At 41.0% G+C, this 19,776-nt stretch overlaps 1 long non-coding RNA gene across 2 annotated transcripts; it reads right to left on the bottom strand.

Annotated features, from left to right (window-relative positions):
* Nucleotides 1-11,060: 11,060 nt before the first annotated feature.
* Nucleotides 11,061-19,618, bottom strand: LOC138066359 (uncharacterized). Of its 2 annotated transcripts, none has more exons than XR_011139756.1 (5): nucleotides 19,503-19,618; nucleotides 17,817-17,907; nucleotides 16,445-16,528; nucleotides 14,293-14,465; nucleotides 11,061-11,899 (listed from the first exon to the last, which is right to left on the bottom strand). It is a non-coding gene; the product is annotated as an uncharacterized lncRNA (long non-coding RNA). The 2 variants fall into 2 exon arrangements; XR_011139757.1 differs by having other exon boundaries at nucleotides 19,280-19,606.
* Nucleotides 19,619-19,776: the final 158 nt, after the last annotated feature.

Below are 19,776 nucleotides of genomic sequence, written 5' to 3'. Positions count from 1 at the left end.
ACAAGATAACTGGCTTGTTCCTTAGCTACCTCTTATGCACCCCTCAGAAGTCATCTATGGATCCCTAGGAGTCTGCAGACCACATGTTGTAAACTACTGTCTCAGAATGTATAGCTCACAGAGGCAAAAGCACTGTTAAATCAACACCATATCCTTGCTCTGTGTAATAAGAAAGTGTATGAAACATTCAACGCCCTTGCTGCTAGCAGTAATCTTGAAAGAAAGGAACGAGTTTGTTTAGACTCTGCCATATCAGATGTTCTGCCTAAGACTGTGTCTTCTTGTTTTATTTGTTTTCTCTCCCTCTTCCTTAAGACAACTACCACAGCAGTATCTTGCATTTGCTATAGTCAATGATTATTATTAGAAATAATTTGTATCCCTAAATATCAGTCAGAATTAGGATCCCAGTGCACTAGCTCACCTCTGCCAACTCAGTCTAGCTCCTAACGTGTACCAGGCAGGGCTGCAGTCTGGTTTAAACGCTCACATACTTGAATGTTTCCATTCCATCGCAAATTGAGAGTGTTATTTGAGTCTGCAAAAACAAACATTATGAAGGTGTTTCCTCTTGGACTTTGGGAACTTCTGTCACCAATGTGTAAGGATCTCTAATTACAGGAATGTTCCCCTCCATCCACCGCCGCCGTCTACAGGAATGTTCCCCCCTCATTAGAAATCTACCCTATAATTTAAGATTAGAACCGGAACATAAGGCAGTAATTGCCCCTTTCTCTTTGAGTCTTTCCAGAATTTACTTTGTCAAGCTGAGGCATTTGTGGCGCTTAAACCTTTCTGCCCCTTGGCAGTCGGGCTTTACTTGAACTTTATTTCGCTTTGCCTCGTTTGCATAATCAGTTCGCCGAGTTCAAATGCTGTGAGAGCTGCTTGTAGACAGCGTTTGCTTCAGGGAAGCACAAGCCTCAGGCTCGCCTGACAGTATTACGGCCACTGGATGGTTTTAATTTTCTTTTTTTTTTTTTTTCTCACCACTTGACACTCAGCCTTTTGCTACATTGGTGACCTATGTTACCTTCCCCTTAAGTTACTCTGGCTGTAAAAGTTTTGGAAGGAGAACTGAAAGTGATGTGAAGTGAGAGGTTTATTCAGGTTTCTGTTTTGAGTATCTGCTGGTTTCTAGAATACGGAGGAAGGCATACATAGCATTATTCTATGGGTCATTTTTATCTTTAAAACAATGTATTATTTTAAATTGTTGTCGTTCCATATATAAAATACAGAAATATAAAGACTTTCTTCCTGAGCTCAAAATATGTCACTTGCTGCTTCTGTATGAAAATCTTACTGGTAAGTGTTGGGCTGGAGACATAGGAGGTAGCTCCCTGCGCTCTTGTTCCTGCTCCTTTGTTCTTCCAGGCCCTGCGTCTTGGCTGCTCTCCTCTGAAAAACTCTTTGTTTGCTAGCGGGTTTCTAACAGCACATAGATCATGTAAATTTGCCAGTGAAGTTCTTTTAGCTCTTTATTTGTTTTGATTTCAATTTGCGAAATATATTAAAAAAAAAACAAAACACCAACATTTCTTCCAGGCTCCAAACACATTTGACAATGGATTAAAAATGTAATCCAACCCCTAAGAGCTTTAGCAAACCACTAGTTGCTTTTTCCCATATGCCAGGGCTCTGTGTCAGATTTTTCCAGAGTGGCAAAATGGACAGAAGGAGCTGTGTGTGGGTGGGCTTGGAGTAGAGGTCTAACCCGTGTGAACACAGGCCCAGAGCGCTTGACTGTTGACTTCTCCGGTCCTTCTGGCTCTTGCCTCAGTGTCTGTGCGGAGGAGCTGCGAGAGCACATACCCGTGTGCGTACATGTGCACATCTCGCTCCAGATACAACACCCACGTATTGGGAATTACGCTTTGACTGGGAATCTATTCACTGCACTAGCTGTTACTGATGTTTCCTGTTCCAACTTTCTCCTTCTGAACTGCCAACATTAAGTTACTTCCGGCTTTAATGTCAGCACACAATACAATACAACAGAAAAGTTTCTAAGGTCCACTGGTAATTTATAATGTTTTCTTCCTAATTACTGCCAGTTAGTGGGGATAAACATTTCCTCAGAAGACAAAACACTAACCACTTGCCAGGATTCACCTTAACTTTCCGGATAGATTGGCTTTTAAAAAAGCAATTTGCTTCTTAATGGGAAAAAGAAAATTCTGTCCTACAAAGTGCTTCTGAAAATCAAGTCTTTTTTTTAGAGAAAACCCTGCAGTCTGCATTTGCTGACTCTCTTCATGTGCTGCCAATTAGTTGGGGTGGCCATAGCCTGACTTTCCCTTTTTTCACTATATTTGGTGTGTGTTTGCTTCCCTCACAGGCTGTTTTGAATGAGTTTGTTTAGTTCTTCTCACTGTTTGTCATACTGCCTTCTTTATTCTTTTCCTTATGAGTTTACTTCTGTCTCTGAATCTGCACTCCGCTTTGCTCTGCTTGGCTGGGTTTAGTGTACTGATTGTATGAGGATGTGCCTTTTTTTTTGTCATTTTAACCTCTTGGTGGTTAGTGCTCTGTGGAAGACAGACTGCAGAATGGAACTCCAAAATTTAACACCCTAAAACAAAGTCTTAAAGAAAGAAAAATTAAAAAGCAAAAAGCAACAAAAAAAAGCACGCATAACTACATTAATAAAACAGGCATGGGATAAAAAAACTGCATATTTTTTTCCTCAGATATAATCCAGGTGTTACTTAATAAAAGAATTGCATTTAAATATAAGACAATCATATTTATTGCATTGTATAATCACTGGGTTTTTTGAATAAGAAAAATATGAAAAACCCAATTTCAGTAATGCATACCTTTCACAAGGATCCCAAATCTTTCCTAGCGTAGTTTAAGACTATTTTGGAATATGATCCTCTTACCTTTAGGAAAAGTCTGCAAGGCTTATCAGCAGCTTTTGACACAACTGAACTTAAGATATTGCTGCTGTTCCACAGAAACTATCTGGAATCAATGCGGTCATTCTAAAAATGAAAACTATCTGCACTCCCTGGAGAAATATCTGAGATGGTCATAATGGATATCGTCCTCACATCACATCCCCTCATAGGAGTCCATTGTCAATACTGGTGGCAGTGGGATGCCATTTTATAAGATACCTCAGTTGTATGCACCACATAATTTGTATTGGACATTACATTTACCTAGCTATAGCCGGGCCTGGGAACAGTGAATGTCAGAAGGAGAAAACAAGCCAACTCAAAATAAGTTTGAATAAAAGATGAGTAAGGCTGACAGATGGTACAGCACATTTAAGAAATCATGACTTTCCCCTCCTTGCATCAGTTGCTAAGGAGAGATTATATATGAGAGAGTATCAGTAATATCAGCAGTCGGGTGGTACTTAATGCTGACCAGTGTCTGTTCATCCATGAAACCACCTTACACTTCCATCTTAATCAGACCTGCTTCTGGGGGATTCAGCATTCATCCCTGTGGTTCTTTATTTCTAAGATGGATGTTAGGAATGCGCTATATTTTAAACTGACCAGGAAGCTGCTCGGAAGTGCTAACCAGCCCAACATGCAGTTGTGAATCTCTTGAGCTTGCAAAGACAAATGGGAACATGTCAGAACATATTTCCCCACAGCTTAGAGACTCCACATTCAGTAGCTGTTCTAAACCAAAACAGTGATCTTCTTTTCAGCTTCCCACAGGATAGGGCTTAACGCCATTAATGACTGTATTTCCCTCCCTACCACTCCAGGGACATTTGCCGAGAGGAGATGACTGAAATGAAATTCAGATGAGTTGAGGAGAATGAGTGTGAAGAACACTTGGCTACTTTCATATGGCAAAGAAAAAAAGGAAAAATTAAAAATAGCAGAAGCTCGTTGCTTGTTTTTTAAAAAGATTGCAAGATGCATATTGTTTACTCATGCCTTCCTTCAACAGAAGCAGTGACATATGTCTGCTAATCACCTCCTCCATCCTCTACTTTAGGTATATTATATCCACTAATTCCTCCAAAGACCAGAGCTATAGTGTACACATTCCAGCTGAGGCTGGACCAATAGTATCATCGCTGATGTACTAAAGTTTAGTATCACCATCTTAGATACTAAGTTTAGTATCATTGCTGATGATACTAAACTGGGGGGAGTGGCTGACACACCAGAAGACTGTGCTGCCCTTCAGAGGGACCTGGACAGGCTGGAGAGCTGGGCGGAGAGGAACCTCATGAAGTTCAACAAAGGCAAGTGCAAGGTCCTGCACCTAGGCAGGAATAATCCCATGCACCAGGACAGGCTGGGGGTTGACCTGCTGGCAAGCAGCTCTGCAGAGAAGGACCTGGGAGTGCTGGTGGTCAACAAGTTAAGCATGAGGCAGCAATGTGCCCTTGTGGCCAAGAAGGCCGATGGGATCCTGGGGTGCATGAGGCAGAGTGTTGCCAGCAGGTGGAGGGAGGTGATCCTGCCCCTCTCCTCAGCCCTGGGGTAGCCTCACCTGGAGTACTGCGTCCAATTCTGAGCTCCCCAGTATGAGAGAGACACGGCACTACTGCAGAGAGTCCAGCGGAGGGCTACAAAGAGGATGAGGGGACTGGAGCATCTCTCCTCTGAAGAAAGGCTGAGGGAGCTGGGCCTGTTCAGCCTGGAGAAGAGAAGACTGAGAGGTGATCTCATCAATGTGTACAAGTATGTGAAGGGGGGGTGTCGAGAGGATGGGGCCAGTCTCTTCTCCGTGGTGCCCAGTGACAGGACAAGAGGCAACAGGCACAAGCTGAAACACAGGCAGTTCCCTCTGAACATGAGGAAAAACTTCTTTATTGTGAGGGTGACTGAGCACTGGAACAGGTTGCCCAGAGAGGTAGTGGAGTCTCCTTCTCTGGAGATATTCAAAACCCGTCTGGATGTGATCCTGGGAAACATGCTCTAGAGGAGCCTGCTTGAACAGGGAGGTTGGACTAGATGATCTCCAGAGGTCCCTTCCAACCTCAACCATTCTATGATTCTGTAATTCTGTAATGGTTCTCAGAGCTGGATGAAACCATGTTTGCTACAAGCTCCTCTCAAACGACACACAGCACGCTAAAAAGTTATTTCTGGGTGGCCACATCCCCCCATCTGAGGTAAATCAGGCTTTTGTATTACTACAGTGATGCAGAAAACTATTACTTTTATTTGGTGGCTCTACACAATAATGATCATTATGATAATAACGCATACCAATTAATGAGCACTGAGACGTGTCAACAGAAGTGTTTGCAGGTATATAGGATGGAGTTCCTCCCCAGTGCAGAGAAGGATGCAACTGGATGCTCTAAACTAGTATCTAATGAAAGGCCTTCAGGGGAGGGAAAAAGACTAGGCTTATTCATTTTTGCAGAAAGCACAAAAGAACGCCCAAAGCACCCTTACTGTTACTGGCAGAATCGCTTCAGCTGTCGTGTAGGTGTGCCTCAGGTGACTGGTAGCAAAATGTATTGCAGATTAACAGCACATGATTGTGATACCTAAAATGGAGGGTACAGAAAAAATGAGACTTGAGGAATTGGTAAGGAGGACAGGGCCAGTGGTGGTAGCCAGGGGATATTCCTAAATGTTATGGATAGACAGGGAGATAATAATAAGCAAAGGCTGTAAAAGTGACTCATAAGGTTTAAGGCCACTAGGGAGGAGCAAAACTGAATGAATGAAGCGGTCACTGTACGATACATTTGTGTTAGAGCACAACAGTGAGGATAAGGATGAATAAATGTTCCCCAGACCTGTTTCCCAGACCCTTCTTAAGAGGCACCGCCTCCCTTATTCCACAAAACAAAGAGTTTCTTCCTTAAGATTGCTCTTTTTTAGCTTGACTTTGACTTAACTTTAACAAGCTGTCTTTCATAGTGGCCCTGCGTGGCCTTGTTCTTCCACTTGCTTTTTGCCATTTGGTCGGAAGTTTTCTCAGTCAAATTGCAAGCTCCATAGTGCGCTCACGGCTCCCTCTGAAGTCTTAAAACTCTCTCTCTATATTGTGTTTGTGTAACGACAAAGTATAAAGCACAGACTACTACAGTACCTAAATGCTATCTGAAGCACTCTTCTGATATTCTATGAATAATAACCTAACAACCTGTAAAAATGAATTGCATAAATATATTATAAACAGATAGGATGCAAAATTCTATTGTTGAACAGTGCCTACAATAGAGTTGAAATAGTAGCACAGCAGTTTTGAGGGAAAAGAGTAGTATCAAAAAAAGTAATTTTAATTTTGAGAGGACCTTATGTGCAACAAGAAGGCTATGAATATTATAAGCATGCAGAAGAGAGTGGTACCTTCGCTACAGTACAATGAACCAGATGTGCCTGAGATTTCATCAGATTAAGATGCAGTCAATAATTTTAAGCATTAAGCTACAGATTTTATTTAAAACAAAATCTTAGTAGCATAAAGAAAATTCTGCACCTGGTGAGAAAGGTGTCATATTTCTGACCAAGAAATATCACAGACAGAGTTGTCACCAGTCGAAAACAATCTGGATGCAAGTGAAAGAAATGGTTAAAAAAAAAAAAAAGATAATAGGAAGCCATTATAGGACACTGGGGGAGGATGAGAAAGCAGAACAGGAAATGTTTATGCAGATAAAGGAAGCCTGCAAAACAACTACAGCAGGGATCATAGGAATTTCAATCTGCCTGTCACTGAGTGGAATTGTAATTAGGAAATATCAAATAAGCGTAAATAGCTGAAGACTTAACATAGCCCTGAATTGTCTTTGTGCAGATTATGCAGAGTTATAGATAGACAAGTAACTGCCTCCGAAAGCTCACGTCATGGAGTTCCTTGCTTATCTCTCCAACGCCAAAATAGTACAGGTCTGAAATAACCAGAGGTTATCGACCTCCTGGGTTACCCTACTCGTTCTCTTTTTCTCAGGCTTTTTTGCAGATGGCTGGGGGCTGGTATATTCACAGAGGATGTTGTCCATTTAACTTGTGACTCTTGTCATGTTTGTGGAGGGAATAGCATCCACCCTCCAACTTAGCATTGTTGGGAGGACAAGTTGGTAAGCTACGAGAGGGCTGAGTCTTTATCTTTCTTGACAGGGAAGTGGGTATATGTTTTTTATCACCTGACCTTTTCTTAAACAAAGTTGGAATATATGATTGGCTATAACTAGTCATATATAGAAATTATCATGCACATTAAAAAATGTATTTCCATTTTCAATTTTAAAAAATTAGCTAAAAAATTCTATTATCAGCAGGATGATTTCACCTTGGCTTTTGTGAAGTTTAAATTCTCCACCGCAAAACTGCAATTAAGAATGTGAGGCTTTGTCAAAACTTTTATGTGCTGCGGTTGTGAGAAAGAAAAGTTAAGTGAAAGGTACTGGAGCACTCAGCTGATGTTACCGCATCAGGCCCGGCACCATTCTTTGTTCTGTCCATCCCTGGCTCTTGCTTGCCTTTTGCCCAGGCACTTTGTGTATGCTGTGCTGCAGCAGGCCTGCCTTTGCCGAGCATTGCCGTCTGATCCTTCCATTTGCCACTCAAATGCCCTTGATACTTGCCTTGTTCAAAAAAAACATTTTGAACATTGTTCAAATGTTCATTGGCCCAGCATAAAACATAGGAAAGCCTCCTCAGCTCTGGAACTGAATAGACTCACGGCACATCATGCCATATTAAAGGGACCAAAGCTAGGAAATATGAAGAGCTATGAGAGTAACCATCAAATATTTATGGGCAGTAGTTCAAAGTGTGTTCTTCTAAGAAGCTGAAGCAGTTAAATTTATTGTCCTAGGCTTCATTTTTGCAAAGATCCATCTCAAGACTCATCTGTTATGTTCCAATTCATAGCATACGTGTTTGCTAATGCAGCGTTCTGCACAACAACAATCACTTTAAGACTAGTCCTGACTTTGTTCAGTTTTACTACTATAATGCAGATTATTCCTTGACATCTGCTAAAATTAATTCTACCCTTTAATCGTCTTTTATCTTTTCTGTTCTTTATTTGTCCTGGTGAAAGATGATCTGATTTGATATTTCTCAAGACGTAATTGTTGTGTCTGAAGTCATACTTGTTTGTGTACTAGTGATTGCACTTGTAAGCCTTGAAGATAATTCAAATGAGCACTGATTTTATGAAGAGCCTGAGATTAACTAAAGTTTCAATGAAACTGCAGAAGAATAGTGTAGATAGTTAATTCCACTTTCCCCTGGTTGTGTGTGTATGCTGGGCTCCAGCAGCTCTGCAGAGAAGTCTTCAAGAAGAAACTGTAATCAAACCTTTTGCTAGGATACCCTTGGTAGCAGTCTGCAGAAACGCCTGCTTTATTTTAATGAGCTCTTTCAGCAGTATCACACAACTGTTTTCATATCTCAAAGCTCTTCTTTAAATAGCTGTGACAGTCAAGTCAATTATGCTCCCATGGACCAATTTTTAGTTATCTTTGGTTGGCTTCCACAAAAAACATATTTGTGTCCCTTTGCTGTCAGCCGAAATATTTTTTTGAATTCAGTATTTATTTATTTCACTAATTAGCCTTTAACTTGCTTTTGCTTATTTTTACAAATTTCCCTTTTTTCCCCTACTAGAATATTTATTTTTTTAAAGGCTTACTACTTATTGTTTCTACTGACCTTTGGATTCTTGAACCTAAGAGGCTCTGGACTATTTTTCCTATTTAAAATCCAAAATGATGTATTCCAGTTTCTAGTATTTCTTTTTTTCTCCCTAAATATTTTCTGCCGATAATTCCCTTTGATATCATTGCTTAATTTTGTTTCCCCAACTCCTACAAATTCAAGTTAAAATAGGACTAGAGGAGATTCTTCTGGCAGCCTGCCTGCTGAACTTCAGAAATGCCACTTCACATAGTCCATGCTTTAGAGGGTTGTATGGGTTCTAGAACATAGCTGGAAAGACAAACCTGCAGCCTGAAGTCTTTTAATCTGAGGATAGAGGAAACCATCCTCTGAATTGCTTCATCCTAATAATCACGTCTCCTTTTTATTCTAAGTGCTTATTCTTGACAAAGCAACTCATTCTCTTTGCCACTTCATTTGTTGGCCATCGTGATGGCCAACTGCAGGCACTAATGGTGCCAGTGAACTTGGTGACACTGACACCCATTTACTAATAAACATATTAAAATACATCATATGGACAATTATACAGTTATCAGATAGTAACAACTTTAGACCTTTGCTTACCTGGATCTCCTTTAAGACAGCAGTCTGGCTGTGAAAGGATGATTCTGTTGTCACTTCATGGTCATGTCCCAAAAAAGATGATCCCAGTTATATAATTTAGCAGTCCTAAAAGCATGCTAGTCTTTACTAAGTGAGACTAAACCGCAAGTTTACACTCGGTCCTTGTGTGGAAAATGACAGCAGATTTTCAGACATCAGCTTCCCAACTGTTTTTTAAAATCTAGGTCATTATATATAGGTGGCATCAGATAAGTCTCTTTGGGAGCTTTCAGAATGTTTTAAACAGTAAAATGGGTCAGCTTTCTTTCAGACTTACAGCTATCTAACACAAGTTTTTCATACGTGCACAGTCCAAGAAAGGCTAAATATCTCTCTTGACCCCTCATTTTGTGTGAATTATCAGCGTTCCATGTTCTCATAGCTCTGTAAGGCACACTTTTGAGGTAAATCCCCTTGCTATTTCAATCTGTAGTTTCCTGCCATCCAGTGTGAAACCAACTAATATAAATCATTCCGTCTCGTTCCAGGCCTTGGTTGTTCATTTCCACATGCTGTGCAGTCACAGTGCTGTAGGCATTTTCCATGAGCTGAAATGTTTGATGTGCCTCAGATACTACAGTTTCTTTGATTTTGTTACTACTGTTCTCCTCTTTATATTGGCCCAGCCTGGGGCTGAAACGGAGCTTCCAAGATATGCCACGCTCCCTGTGTGTTCTTTTATGCAAATAACTTATTACATTCACGTGCATGCTTTCAAACAAATTTTCGGTTAACGAGCAACACACACTAGTCTAAGCCATGGCAGAGCAAAGGCACTCCTGACTGGGTGCTGCTGGGAAGTAACAAGGGGAGAGATGGTTGCCAAGGCTGACAGTGCCAATTGTGGGGAAGCAGAGGGACGCTGAACCCAAATATGCAGATGATTTCAGTGGCTAGAGCTGTTGGATGGATAAAGCATAGCAGCTTGAGGTGACTAGTGCATGCTCTGGCTCCTGGACTTTCTACAGGTAAAGGTAAAATGTTTGCTGGCGGGGAGCCTGTTGTAACTGGTTCCAGACATGTCCACTTGGGAACCTTTATCCTTGTTCCTTTGGCCTGGATCAGGTCCACTACTTCTGGGCACAGCCCAGTTAAAGGCAAGACATGGTTACCTGTCTAAGGAACAAAGCCACAGGGGCCTTTAGCAGCCTCAGGACAGAACTACGAGCAAAAAAGCCTGCCACGCTTCCCTGCAGCTGGCCTGAGTGCCTGAGAAAGCAGCAGAGAGCCAGGCCAGTGTGAGAAGGTCCCCGCTAGCTTCAGTAAAATGCACGACATTTGGCAGTTCCACTGCTCTACAGGCTATTGAAACCCATGACAACATTTTCAGAGCTTTCAGAGGACTACAGATCCTTCCTACAGGCTCCTTTTCCTGCACCGGGACATCATTCCAAGAACTTCAGAAACTGTTATCATCTTCTGGACATAAATCCACCTGCGTCTCAAAACATTTACTATTTCTTTCCTGAGCTTTTTACATCTGTTGCTTATTTTCAAGTACTTGCCCACAACTGGCAAAAAAATAAACTTCTTTCATTTCTTCCTATTCTGGCCAATACAATTTCCTTGTGCCAATTATAAATTCCTCTGCCACCGAGCTCTTCTGGCATCATGCTGGGCTTGTATTTTTAGGGCAGAGGGGAAAGGTTTTTTGTGTGGTCATTTAATGCATGAGAAAACTTATGAATAGGCTTTCTCGGTAACCAAAATGTTTTTTTATCTGCAGAATAGAGGCAGCCTAACACTGCAAGCTTATTCCTGCTGCCCTGGCAGTCTCTTGCAATTCCAATTTGGTGTGACTGCTTTTTGGAAAGGAAGAATAGCTAGAACTCTGTACTTATTCACTCTCATTGATGGGGCTAATCAATGAAACAATTGTATTTTCTGGTGTATTACAAACTGACAGGAGACCACTGAAAGGTATTATTGCATAACCAGCAGGTAACAATTAGAAGAACCCAGGATAGTAACTATGAATATGGACCAGATCTGAGCCCACGACACACAGCATAAAAACCTCGCAGCCCATTTCTTAACAGCTGAAATATCCAGTTCCTCCATAATGGAGTCTTTGTGATTTCACAACCCGGGGTGTGAGTTTAAGGTGAGTTTAAGTAGATTACTTTACTTCAGGTAAGGCAAAAAAACCCAACAGATAGACTGCTAAACCAGAGTGTTAAAAAATTCTGTGCAATTAACAAATAGACAAAAACGGAGGAATAATATTGTATTTAAAATGGAGCCATTTTAAAACATCAAAATGCAAAGGTCTCCATGTACTCTCAGTGGCTCCTTGTATCTCTGGGAAAAAGCTTTCCCTTTCTTGGCCATAGAAATGGAAACGTATTCCCTGAAGACAGCTAGAAGCAATACAGCCATCTACCGACTGACACGGTTAACCACAGCATGTTTATATGCTTGTCATTTATGTTGCTCTCTACTTCCATCCTAAAATTGTGGCCTGTGGAAAACCGGTTTTCAGCAGAAGCTAATTACTGAAGCATACAATTAATATCTCATAGTAACCGCTGACTCTTCTTATTACTCATTGGTTTGACATCTGGTTAGGCAGTTGTGTGTAGAAGCACCTCTAAGCACGTGCAACATATTTTTCCAAGTGTAAGAAGGCACCACATATGCCCTGCAAGGGCTCCATTCCCAGTCTCCACTGCCGTGTCCAGCTAGGAGAAAACAATAATCACAATACATTTCAGTGGAAGAATAGGACAAGATTACCCGACTGTGGCTATCCTGTTCCTATTTTGACATCTGAGGGTGGTGTTAACACTGATCCTCTTGTAGATGTCAGAGAAAGACTGCATATACTGAAAAGGGGAAAGGCCAACATAATGCTGACAGAGCAACCTGGCAAAATAAAGGAGGTGGGAGTGTTTGACTCAAGAATTAGGCAGGGTTTTACTTGTGTTTGTCTGAGAGCTGTTCGTAGGTTGTGTGATGATGGAGATATTTGGAAACAGAGCCTGGCATGTAACACCCTGTGTGCTACGTGATTTGAGAGCTCGTATGCTCTAAGACCACAGAATCTTGCAGGAAGACCACATCTTGCCACAGACTCTCTCATTAAAACAAATACGCAACATTTCAAGTTCACTCAACTGTAATGAAAGATATGAAAATGGGATCAGAGTACACTCTGTTTCATAGATGAAATCCTACTTTTAAAGATGGCTTGTATTGCAGTAACACCTAGATCCTAGATGGCTATCAGGAAGTTCCCTCTTTAACCACATGGAGCTTTGCTTAATAATCATGTAAGACTCAGCAGGAACTGTGTCAGTGGCAGCAGACTGAAAAAAATACCTAGCATACTTGGTGCACAAGTAGCTCATTGAGCAGTCTAAAAGGCACTCATGAAAACATGGTGAGGCAGCATGCTATTTGTAAATATAAAAACAGTCTTATGTTATTATGAAGTGACTGTAGGGATCAAGACTGACCAGAGTACCTGGCTCTGCAGAAGAAGCCTTACAACAGCTTACAGAATCATGGTTTTTATATAAGGTGAATGAAGGCCCATTAATCCTCCTCAGACTCAGGAGGAACTGGGCAACCTGCAGAGCTGCTGTGAAAGTCTTAAACACTCTGTAGACAGAAGACTGAATCTTCTGATCGCACCTACTGGAATTAGGTGACTATATATACAACTGGGAAAAAAAAAAAAAAAAGATTTAGTGTGGTATCCACCCTTCCTGCAACCGGAGTATCCAGGTTTAAACTTTTCTTTGAAGCATTACTATGAGGAAACTGGGCCCTTCTTCTTTCTGAAGACACTTTAGCATGGCTTGGATTAAATTTTAACCATGTCTAATACCTACTGCCTACACAACATATATGCGGAAAACACTTGTGGGCAAATTTTAAAACAATCGAAAGCCAAGTCATCAAGAACTACAGGCAAAATTTCACTTTTAGCTTATTTTACTGTATCTTGCTATTATAAATAATATGATATGCTACTACAGATTCTCAGATAACTGCATAAAGCTCCATACATATGAGCAAAAAGCATTGTTTCCTTTAAATTGAGACTTGAGACTCTGCTTATGATATTCAAGAACCTGTAAAATTTTCTTTATACAAGTGTGTTATTTAATGGACTGAGATAAATATCACGCTATTATGAAATCTTATAGCTACAGGAATACGTTTTCAGGCTGAGGTTATATTTGCCAGGGAAGCATTTGGAAGCAAAACATTTGAAAGCATTTAGAAGCAAAAGCTAAAACAGCTCGTTTCTACTCAAAAATAATTGTCAACACAGCAGGCATGAGACAATGGCTCAAACAGAACAAATTATGAAAATAAGAAGTATATTGATTTCCAGAATAACTGGATCTCAATTCTGTAAATACTTGAGTGGATGCATTGAGTGGATGCAATGAGTTTATCAGGACTGTTCATGTATAAAGTTATTAGTTAGAGTCCATAAGTCTCCAGTCATGTGCAATGACATTTTCAAACCTGCAGGACTGGAACTTTAAAAATGATAAACTCTTCTAAAGAGATATGGTTTCTTTTCCATGGTTTGCAAGCATTTGGTCATTTCTGTTATAAATAATAATAAGCAGGACATGTAAAGCTATAAAAGCAGAGGCTGAGAAAAGGTTTGACATTTCGTAATCATTTGTCTGGCAGTTCTTGAAGTTCTTCCTCTTCCCCCTCTCTAAGACACATGCTCTGCTTTGCATGCTCTCTCCACAATTTGCAAATTGTTTATGTGGCAGTTTTCTACCTGTGAAGCATCGGCACAGGGCATACGGTAGCAGCGGAGAGAGAACTGCTGAGGACAGGGCTGGGAGAAATACTGCCAGGAGACAAGGGCTACGCTGCATTTGGGAGCAGTGAGGAGCCACGTTAGTAATTCTGAGCTTTTTAATCGCTGCATGCCTCACATCCTATTCCTACCTGGACATTTCTTCTCTAACCTCACTCTTAACTCTCCCCGTTGCGCCTCAGATGCCACTGGAAGAAGGCAGTGGTGCTGGGCCATGCTGAGCCTGGAGCGTGACAAAGAAAGCTTGGAACTGGCAGCGTGGCTCTGCTCTGCCCTTACCGTTTCCTCCATGCCACGGCCTGAGGGTAGGAGTGGGAGCAGGAACAGGCAGGATGTGTGCTCCTGGGAGGAAGCAGCAGTGGCGGGGATGGGCCTGCCAGGAGTGCTGTGGCTACTGGGGAGGCTCACAGGGACCCAGAGCGCTGTAGCTGTTAACGGAAGAGCCGTCCTTTCTGTAACAAGAAAGCTGGGTATTTACTTACATATCTTATTTCTTTCCATGCCTGTACTTTCTTGCCCCCACCCCCTAAATTTTGTTCAAGCAGAGAAACAGGAATTTGGCCTCATGTTTGGGATTTCTGCACAGCTAGCAATCTGACTGGATCGGCAATAGAGCTGATCAGGTGCTGGCTGTCCTGCTAAATGACTCTTGTACATATACAGATCGACTGCACTTCAGATGAATATAAATCTGAGGTATCTGGAGCATGTCACGCTTATTGCACAGGTGCTAGTTATCAGAGTATGTGCCAGGAGATGCCTATATCCACATTTCTGCCTCGGCTGTCCTGAGTTGAAATTAGAGATGCTGGCACAAATTCTACATAAGGCAAGATAAAATACTTTTTAAATATCTGACAGAGCCCTTGTGATGTAAATCAACAACCAATCAGGTTTCAAAAGAATTTTTCCTTTGAGCATGAAAAATGGTGGCTATCATCAAGTTGCTCATTTTCTTTCCCAAGTTTTTAATACTGAACACAGTCAAAGAACATTTAGACTATAGGGAGGAACGATCTTTCAGTTATCGTAAACGTATCGTAAATTTCTACTGATCCAGGTGAGTCCTTGACTGCCTCCCGCAGGTGGAAGGGATTACCCCTGCAACCCATCTCTCAGTCTGGGTTGCCGTACGTTGTGGGAAACGAAACGAGGCATCTTTTCAGACTGCATTTGAGCAGTTCTTAGATGGGTTGGAGTTGCGCTGTTCCCCCTGAAAGCTGTTTCTTTCCCTAGCCAGTTCCTTCTTGACGCTATCCCTGCACAGGGGCTTGTCAGTATCTTGAGGAAATGAGTTCCATGGACTAATTACATGCTATTTTAGAAAGAATTAAGAAAAAGGGGTCTACTGGTTTTGTTTCTTCTTACTTCAGGTAAAATATCACTGTCTTCTCAATTATAAGGTAGCGCTTAAGGTTTATTATTTCTATCGTTACGGGCCTTAGCACTCTCAGGCAGCACGTCACCGTGCCAAGATGTAATGCACAAATAAGCCCTGATTCTGCACAGTTATGCACATACCTAATTTCACACACGTCCATAAAGGATAATGGGGCTAGTTATATAGCACACAGCTAAGCATTCTGAAGAATGGTCTCTGCCCCAAAGGGTTTATAACCACAAAAGAAAGTCATATGAATAAAGAATGCTGTGGATGAAAGAAGTTGTTGGATCACGGCACTGATCTCCTTAGTAGCCCCTTGTGGGCAATATACTCAAAGGCTTTTTAAGACGAAATATATTAATAGATTTCCTTTTATTCACAGCCCTGTGGAAGAGATCTTCCTTTACAGTGATGCTGATTTGTTTCCAGTTTTTCTTGGTAGAGAGTTAGGACTATATGAAATTTAAAAACACAAATAATTTGCTAAGTGGAAAATGCTCGTTTTTAGAGATGAATGTTCTTTTTGAAAAATTCATCATAGTAGCTGGTTGTGCTAGATTTCCTGTGATCATTTTAACAATTCATTTCTGACTTGTATGTTTGAAATGATGTTTCTTTAGCGTTCCAGGAGTAGCCATTTTAATAATGGCTTTGATAAACCTCATAGTTTTTCAACTGGATGAAAAATAATTAAAGAAAATGGTCTAATGTGAATTCTGTGCTTTGGGAAGAACTGAAAGCATAAAAAATATTCTCCAGACAAAACTCCAGTCTTCATGGTGAACGTGTAAACAAGAAGCTGCTCGACATAACACCACTCCATGCCTGAGATCAGTTTGCAGATCTGAGACTGTGAAACACAGCAGTATAGCACTTATATGCTGGAATTTTACAGGATATCCTTTACAGGATAAAGGAGAGTCTGTTCAACTTCTACCTCAGAAAGCTGCTGCTCACTTAAATCTTTTCTATCCCTGCAGCTGTTTAAACAGCATATTTACTGTTTGACTTTCCTTGAAACAATAAGATACCAAGACATTCTCTTACCTGTATACCTCCTTTGGAGCACCTCACATGTAAGAAGGAAAATTTATGGATGAATATTGCTCCTCTTCAGTCTTTGAGCCACCACTAGGGCGAAAATATTTGCAGATGAATCACATTTTCATCTAACCATTTCAAGAAGTTATTCCTTATATCTTTGTTGACAGTTGGACTACCAGAGCTAGTAGCATTGCATCCAGTAATACATGTTTTCAGGATTTGTCAGTAAAAACATCTTCACGTCCTAATAGAAACCAGATAGTTGGTCTTGCAGCACTTTATTCCAGGTGACTGTTGAAACTGTATCGCCTGGCTGAATTCATCGGTATTCCAGTTCTGTCAGTCAGCCACCTACTGAAGGCTAGTGGGGCCTTAAACTCTCATGTTCTTTAAGGATGACTTGCAAGTGAAAGCAAGTACTTCTGTATTTCCCTCATTTGAGCTCTCTGATGGCTAGAAAGGAGAAAGCTTGCTAGCTTTCTCATCAGCAGGGACACTTTGAGGGTGTCTCCCTCTTACTGGCCACCTAGTTCTCAGAGTCTGCAGTACTGCAGCGTCTAAGCCTGCTACTCCTTCTGAAATTTGACTGAAATTGGCCAATGAGCTCCAAGGCTAGTGGGAAGATCAGCCGGTAGGTATAGAAAACATCACTGTATAAGTCTTGTCCTGACAAACCACCGAGAAGCCATTATATTTAAATACATGTACATTTCAGCTTGTTTGCTTAAAGAAGTATCAGGACCAGAACAAATTGTGTGCCTCTGTTGGCAGACTCAGATATGCAGTCAAACCTGTTTGTCAGTGTTGCTAACATAGCAAGAAAAACAAAACCTTCCAGAGCCATTTTTGCTCATGGACGTTTCCTGATGGAAATTCCTATAGCCCTGTTGGGAATTTGCAAAATTTCTAGTACAGAGGAGATGCTATACACTTCCATGTAAACATGACCTTTCCCTTAGTTTTCGTAAGGAATAAACCTCTCAGGCTTCACATACACAACTGAGAGAAGTCAAAATAACACAAACCCACTCCTTCCTCCATGTAGATCCTCTTTAAAACTTCCATATTATTAGACAAACATATATTCTGTGATTAAGAACAGAAACTCTTGGTGGGGTCTTAAATTTGTTTTTCACAAAGCCCTTTATTCTAAAGAAGGAATGTGGGATTCCTTGTAATCTTTCCATGGTAAGGCAGAGTTTTTAAAGTCTTCTCAGAGGAGACTGTTTCTGAGGTTACAGATTCTCAAGCTTTTTCTGTTTGTGATCCCACTTACAGGTCACTAATTTCACATGACCCCAAATACTAGTAGAAATAGCAGAAGAGACTGAATTTCTGTCACTCCAAACCCAGTTCGTAACTGCTACAATCTTACTTGGTGTTACAGCTCCTAGGTTGAGCCCTGCTGGTTTGTGCAGAAGAATGAAGGAACAAGTTGATCCAGAGATTATGTTTTAGATTTCACTCTATCAAAAAAAGAAAAAAAATCAAGAAAGTGGGGAAAGAATCAACTGGTAATAACCTGAGATTTCTATCTATTTCAACTTGATAAATGGACACTAGCATGTAGCATTCATACAATCTATATTCTGTGCCTAGTTTATTTAAGAGTCTAGAGAGGTGGGATCTTAGATGCTTCGAATTGTCCTCTGGATATTCCAATAGGTGTATAAGAAGCCTAAAGTCCTGAATCAGGTACCTCTTTTAGACACCTCAGGTCAGAAGATGATCTCTCAATCTTTCATAGCATTTTAAAGCATGAATTTCTTTTTTTTTTTTAATGGAAAAATGAAAAAAGATTACTACATCCTAAATGCAAAGTTTAAAATTATAATTTGTTTTGCTTTTTGTGTATTAATCCTTGCAAGTGCTCCTCCAGCCAGTCCGTTTTGGTGCATCGCCATATCTACAAATATTTGACTAGTACTTGGAAATTCTATTCTATTCTTGGAAATTCTTGCGCATTCAAGTTACATGCCCTGGACAGCATGTCCAGAATTTCAAGTGCAAATAATTGTTCTTCTATAACAAGGGAAGGAACTGGGAAACTGATACAAGTATGTTAAACATTACATTTGAAGATGTTGTCAAGTACCAGTTGTCCACATTATGACTTGGTAATACGCATGATAAGCTATGGCAAGAGTAACAGGTGCTGTAGAAAAACTGAAGTCACAGGACCCATCCAGAACATGAGGTTTGCAAAGGAGTAAGTTACAAAGGCAAATAATCGGAAGTGAATAAAGAATAAAGTTAGGACTGTTTTCTCTGCTTTTGCACGTTCTCACGTTAGCTGCCGTCTGTACCCTGGTTTTATTTAACAGAAAGAACTAGGTCCCTGGTGCTTATGATATTCCTTCAGGCTCTTCTTTTTATCTTTCCCTTCAAACACTAGAGTTCCTTAGGGTCATTTCTTTCTCAGCAGTCTTTTCTGTGTCTCACTGCTTGTTCCAGCTGCAGAGATTAACGAAGGGTATGATTCTTTGGCGCTAAAGGGACACTGCCGACTTAAAAAAAAATCAGACCTGTTTGTAACGCTTGTGCCGTCTGTATTTACAAATAGCGTTTGAAGATTGTAAGTCATAGGAGGAAAGCCTTGTTTCTTGCATCTTTTCAACAGATACTAGGAAGCATTTTTGCTCATAAGCGATTTATTGTTTTCCTATCTAATTAACGAGGCTGACTTCTACTGTAGAGATATCTAATACTACAAACGGAAGAATTTTTCCCTTCCTCATTGCCAATTTCCATCTGAAAACACTAGGGTTATACTTTCGAAGGGTTTTCTTCTCAGCAACCAAAAAGCACATAAAATGACCGTAAGTTGACAGTGCTAACCTGGGACTCCAGAAGCTTGTTTTACGATGTGAGACATCAGGCACACCCCTCACTGTGCCTTAACCCCCTTGCTGTAAAGCAGTACTTTCTGACCTCACAAGAAGGTTGCGGACAAATACAACATGGACTCCGAGGGCTCCCCACGCAACAGGTAACAACGTTTCAGCCCGCTGATAAAAGTACTTAACGTTTCCAGTCTCAGGACCGGCTGATGAACCAGTACCACAACGCAAGCAGCTTTGCCAAAATCCCATCTCCTGTATTACGAGCCACCACCTTCCCCGGACACAAAACCGGTGAGACAACACCCGCCTTTCCGTGAGCCCCTTTTCCCGGTATCCCCGCCCCGAACACCATCCCAACGCCAAAATATCATTTCAAAACGCCGGAAACGTTCCTCGACAACAGACTTTCCCCCCGCCCCTTTCTTTAGCATTCACCAGGCCAAAAAAAAAAAAAAAAATCTCTAGAGCGTTTTAGCGTTATTGCGCGGCGCC

This window comes from Struthio camelus, chromosome 2 (genome assembly GCF_040807025.1).
Source record: "Struthio camelus isolate bStrCam1 chromosome 2, bStrCam1.hap1, whole genome shotgun sequence".
In the NCBI taxonomy this organism is placed as follows: domain Eukaryota; kingdom Metazoa; phylum Chordata; class Aves; order Struthioniformes; family Struthionidae; genus Struthio; species Struthio camelus.
This window is presented reverse-complemented; position numbering and strand designations above follow the sequence as displayed.